The 6,362-nt window shown below is 39.1% G+C and overlaps 1 protein-coding gene across 4 annotated transcripts in view; it reads left to right on the top strand.

Annotated features, from left to right (window-relative positions):
• Positions 1–6,362, top strand: part of LOC107696657 (probable C-mannosyltransferase DPY19L3) — a 53,580-nt gene that overhangs the window by 21,334 nt on the left and 25,884 nt on the right. The window lies entirely within an intron of this gene.

Genomic DNA, 6,362 nt, shown 5'->3' with positions numbered 1-6,362 from the left:
TCTTTGATAAAACAACTTGTGTGCTTGGGGTTGTTGTCTTGCTGCATGACCCACTTTCTCTTGAGACTCAGTTCATAGATAGATGTCCTGACATTTTCCAAAACAGGCCCAAACCATGATACTACCACCAAACGTTTCATAGATGGGATACGTTTCTTACGCTGGAATGCAGTGTTTTCTTCTCTCCAATCATAACACTTCTCATTTAAACCAAAAAGTTATATTTTGGTCTCATCCGTCCACAAAACATTTATTCAACAGTCCTCTGGCTTGTCCACATGATCTTTAGTAAACTGCAGATGGGCAGCAATGTTCTTTTTGGAGAGCAGTGGCTTTCTCCTTGCAACTCTGCCATGCACACCATGGTTGCTCAGTGTTCTCCTGATGATGGACTACCCTGGGTTACCCTGGGTTCCTGTGCAACCTTGTGGACTATTACACATCTCACTTTTAGAGTGATCTTTGTTGGTCAACGAACTACTGGGGAGTGTAACATTGGTCCTGAATTTCCTCTGTTTGTACACAGTGTGTCTGAGTGTGGATAGGTGAGATCCAGACACTTTAGAGATGGTTTTGTGACCTTTTCCAGCCTGATGAGCAACATCAACACTTTTTCTGAGGTCTTCCGAGATCTCCATTGTTTGTGCCATGATCCGCTTCCACAAACATGATCAAACTTTGATAGATCCCTGTTCTCTCAATAAAACGGCACGCACTGACACCCATTGATTGAAAACACCTCTGAACATATGGACTCTAATTTCACCTTCAAACTGACTCCTAATCCTAGAGATTCACAAACTTTAGCCACTCACATGTAATATTGAATCATTTTCCAGAATAATAAATGGCAAAGAAAATATTTGTCTCTCGTTTGTTTGATTGGGTTCTCTTTGCCTACTTTCAGGACTTGCGAAACTTTACGTGGGAAAATCTGTATACACGCACGCACGCACACACACACACACACACACACACACACACACACACAGACAAAGCACTGTTTAAAAGCAAAAACAGTTCTAGACACATATCGTGTTTTTTGTTGTGAGAGGAGAACAGGGAATTTACTTTTTCGTTGGAGTAAATGTTATTATTGATTATAGACTCGTATTTTGTCCAGATGTGGTAGTTTATATGGTTTATATGGTAGTAGTAGTATATGAATTAATCTTAATTAATGGTTTTGTTATTTACAAACACGCAGATTTTCCATTCAAAGTCATTAATTGATGACGTGGAGTCGTGTGGATTACTTTTAGATTGTTGTGATGTTTTTACTAGCTGTTTGCACTCTCATTCTGACGGCACCCATTCAGTGCAGAGGATCCACTGGTGTGCAAGTGATGTAATGCTAAATTCTAACAAATCTGTTCTGATGAAGAAACAAGCTCATCTACATCTTAACACACAACTCAAAGAAAATTACAAACACGACAACATCATGCACATAATGAGGTAAATGGTAAAAACAAAAACATTGAGGCATTGTTTTGCATAATTTATTCATGATGCCGTTTATGCTGGGAAACAAAATCTAGCATTCGGCTCCATAGAAATCACAATATACTTCATTTCATGGGGGCTGAATAGTAAAACCGGCACTTAACGTCCATAAAATTGCCAAATTCTTGATCAAACTAATATGAAATGTCTTTCCTCGTGCTCTTTCTTTCACTCCATTACGTACTGTGAAGGATATAAAAGCTGTAGTGAATACTCTATTCATTGGATGAGATTTGCAGCCAGTAAGGCAGAAGGTACTTGTGTTTGGAACTGGGCCGGTTTAAGATGGACGTCATGAATTAGACATTAGGTGCTGGAGAGACTCCAGCGGTTGGCAACAGAGGGTTTCATCAATGACACCATTCTCACTGCACGCGGGGAAAAAAGGCTTGCTCATAGTCAAGTTTATACGTGTGATTGTGTGAGAAAGAGTGAGATGTTTGGGATGCAGTGACACAGGTGATCTCTCCCTGAAGAAAATGCGATTTGTGTCAGGGATTAGTGGGTGAGTTCCCTTGGCTGACGCTGCGGCATTAAGCCGCTTCCACACGCTAATTAACCATCAGATGAAAGAGTTAAGCGGGGATCACTTCACACTTCTGTCTGTGTTTGGCTTGCCAAAGCCTGCCCTGTTTTATATGTAGATTACCAGCCTAGAAGGGAGGGGGGCATGAAAAGCGTATTGAGGAGAGTGGCAGTATCAGCCTCCTCTAACCATGATTGGAACTTACTGCATAATAAACCACATACTGTGGCACTGCGTGAAGAGGGAGGGTGAACAACTACAACTGTGAAAGTATCCCTGTCAAGCAATCTTTTGATTTATCTTGAGCTAAAAGCAACACACTAGACACTGTGTATGATTTTATAGTGAATGTGTGAAAGTAAATTTTTCCACTTTTGAGAATTTGCTGGTTTTGTTAGACTGCTGTATAGTGTAGAGTGACAGGTACTGCTTCGAAACCTAGTGAGCTGCCTTGCTGTTTACTACCCATATAGGCAGCATCCGCATGAGTGATTTGATTTGATTTGGAATGTTGTACACGGGCAGTGACTCTGTTATTATAATGCTCCTTACATGAAGCACACAGAAGACTTGACTCCAAGGAGGTCTGTGATAGCTGAATAAAGTGATTCATTAGCATTCTCATTCATCTCAGTGGCCATAAGTATGCAATTTAAAATCTGCTATTTTTGCTCTTGGCATAGTTTTAAGGATTATGAGTATTGTATGCAAAATGAAGAAGCATATATATACCATCACTTAACAGCCTCAGAGCTCATGAGAGCTGAGAAAAATCTATTTCACTATGGAGAAAATGAATGGGATATAATTACCTAATCTAGAACCCGACTTTTGTGCTCTACCCTGGCTTTAGCATGTTGCAATATTTTGACATATAAAATGATATAAAAATACATAACACTCATTTAAATATCCATTTTAATTCATTGAATATTTTATTATTATTTGAAGCTGAATTTTTTGTCCATCTTGGATGGATTTTTTTTCCCCTTACAGTCTCCATGAAATGAAAATAGCGATCATATTTTCTTCTCTTTTGTGATACTGTATATCTGAGTGAAATGGCTTCTTGAATAAAAAAATTGTAGGGTGGGACTTAATTTGTGCTTCTGGAATTGATTGGATCATTGTGTTTTGCTAATTGCTGTGATCTCATGTGAGTGACATATTGCTGGAGGGGAGGCTTTATTGCCCAGGGATGTAATTATGATTTCACTCACAGTTGGAATCAAATAATTGCCATTGAACACAGACAAATCTGGAAAAAAATAACTTTCGTTAACCAAAAAGGGGAGCTGTACCATCTATGTACTGTACATACTATAAAGCCCACAGTATACTTCAGTTTTAATGTGAATGCTAGTTTATGCGTACTGAATGCATAACCTTTCAAAATATACTCCATCTGATAGCATGCATGAATCGATGTTCAAGGAAAGTCAGTTCACCTGGCAGCTGTTTTGGACATACATCAAGACCAGCTTGCATCTACTTGAATGGGGAAATACTGAATTCCCAAAAACTGTTTGCCAAATAACATTTAAACAGTAACAAAAACTGACATGAACAACCATCTTACAAGTGTTGTATTTTATTCTCAAACACCGTTAAAAAGCATAGATTCCAGATTGGTCCAGCCAATGCGCATATGTCTGTGGGAACTGGAACTTCTGTTGGCAGCTGCAGTGAAGCAATGACTTTAGCAATTGGCAACTGGCTCTTTTACGTGGAAGGCGTGATATATTCCACCATATTGCGTGTTGCCCTTTTTCCCATTCATTGTAATATAAGTTAACATTGACAAACTGAGAGTTTTGTTCAGTGTCTGGCTCTTTCTTTCCAGAATTTACAATCGATAAAAATGTTTGTGCTCTTTTAAGCTAGAGTTACCTTAATTCACCTCACTCAAGGGGTTCTATTGTTGTGGTCATCTCCAGTATTTTGTTGTTGTTCCGCATCTTCTATTTCTTTTTCTACTGTGAATCAACATCCATGGTCAGAGTTGCGGTCTTGTGGACCAACTAATTAGTGAAAAAATGCAAGGTCCTGTGTGAACTTAACTTACAATACACGTACCTAAAAATATGCGTAAACCCAAGTAAACTTTGCTGACTGATGTCTGGTTATGTCATGTCTAGAGGGGTACATACAGTGTGGGCCCCAGGCAAAATTAATCAGTGAGGCCCTTCTAAAAGATTTTTGTTTTTTTGTTAATGTGTCTTTGTTACTTAGTGATATAATTATACAACATATGAAATGTGGACAAAACACATCTAACAGTATATAATGCACAAAACTGGACGCGCTCTCTCTCACTCGGATGTGCACGCCCAAACCTGTGCACTCAAATCTACAAAATTGTCTTCTCTCCTGAGATTAATGTTGCCAGAAGCCCATCAACCACCAGACTTCCATGACTGACTGATTAAATAACAGAGTACCTTTCAATTACGGATCCATCTTTGTTAGCGTTTTCAAGCTGATTTTGGTCAGTGAATTCTCGTTATTTATTTTATTATTTAGCCTAATAGTTATTTGAATTAAGTGCCTATTCTAAATAGGTATTTATTGACTTATTTTATGTATATCAGCAAGTGAACGAGTTGCGGCGAAGCTCATGAAATGAATGTTTTGTTTAGTTGTGTATTTGTAGTCTTCACGAGACACGAATAATATATTTTGTGTAGCCTAATGAATTCAAGCACAATATCGAACGGAGAAAATAAATATTTTTCATTTTTAATTAATTAGGCTGTAAAAATGGGAATGTTAAAATATTTAAGGCACAGTTGTTGCATAACAACCTAGCCCGTTATCATTTGCTCATGGAAGCAATGATAAATAAAATGTTTTAGCCTATATTTGGTTTGGAGTGGAATAGAGTGTGGGCAGAAACATAAATAGGTGCCTATGCTTACCGTTGTAACCGTTTCCTCTTTTCCTCCTCTTCTTCTTCGCTTCAGGCTGCCTGATAGATTTGTCCTCTTCTTTGTTTAATGTGCATGTTTATGTGTGTGCGCGCAAACTTTTTCAGTTCATTCCTAAGTTGTGCATGCTCAACTTCCATATGAAATGGATTAAAAACCATTAAATGCATAAAAAAAAGAGAATGCATTTTCTAATCTACAGCACCTCGAGGACGCGCAAATTTTCCTATTTTAAAAAGGTGGCCGAGGAGGTAAAAGCATAACCAGTGTATCGAGAGAGGGGTCCCATAGGGGGGATGGAGTAGATCCCTGCCATACGGCCCGACTTTTTTACGCCCCTTCGGGCCGGGCTTCGGGCCAATTTTCACATCATAGTTCAGACACGGGTCGGGCCTCGGGCCTGTTTTAGGCTTCTCCTTATTTTAATATTTTAGACATCCATCAATTAGTGATGAAAAAATTGCCGCGCTGGTGGAAGCAACACGAGACCGTGCTACCCCGACTATCGAGCGGCTCAATGGTGTTTATTGTCCCGCCAGCAGCAGCAGGTATGGTGCGTGCCGTCAGCGCACCTGAAGAGTTCTGCGTTCAAATGCATGCAATAGGCTTAAGCTCGCCGTAAAGCATCGGCAAAAGTAATTACCGTAAATGTGTCAGGGGGAAAGAGGAAGGAGATATTTGAATTATTTGAGTCGGTGTCGCAAGGATGAAGTTGTCGATCCTGACTAGCCAACTCTTCATTAGATGAGCCTTTATAGAGAAGAGCAGCATGTATGGTGCGTGCCGTCAGCGCAGCTGAAGAGTTCTGCGTTCAAATGCACGCAATAGGCTTAAGCTCACCGCAAAGCATTGGCAAAAGTAATTACCGTAAATGTGTCAGGGGGAAAGAGGAAGGAGATATTTGAATTATTTGAGTCGGTGTCGCAAGGATGAAGTTGTCGATCCTGACTAGCCAACTCTTCATTAGATGAGCCTTTATAGAGAAGTGCATCTTTACAGATTATGATTATAATGAAAGAGTTTTTGTTTTTGATTTGTTTTATTTCTTTATGTAGTAATTTAAAGCTTTCTATAGATATATTTATCATGTCTGTGAGGCATGTATTCTCTGAGTTTCGGTTCATTTTTGTGAAGCGATCCTGTTCAAGACGAGACGGTAGAAAGCGCATCATGTTTGTTTTCTTTATTTTATAAAAGCACAACGTTTTGTTGATATTGTGAGTGCACACAAATAAAAGTAGACACATTGCAGTTCCGAATCATGTATTACTCTTTATGAGTAAAAATTATGCATAGGCTATTTAAAGTTGTTTCCACTGAAAAAAATGCAAGTGATCTCGCTGGTGACTTCATGTCCTTCAAAGCGCGCTTTAGCTTCCACTCTCCGCACAAACTATTGGATA

This window comes from Sinocyclocheilus anshuiensis, unplaced genomic scaffold, assembly GCF_001515605.1.
Source record: "Sinocyclocheilus anshuiensis isolate Anshui unplaced genomic scaffold, SAMN03320099.WGS_v1.1 scaffold502, whole genome shotgun sequence".
Taxonomy (NCBI): domain Eukaryota; kingdom Metazoa; phylum Chordata; class Actinopteri; order Cypriniformes; family Cyprinidae; genus Sinocyclocheilus; species Sinocyclocheilus anshuiensis.
Note: the sequence above shows the minus strand (reverse complement) of the source record. Positions and strands in the feature narration are given on the sequence as shown.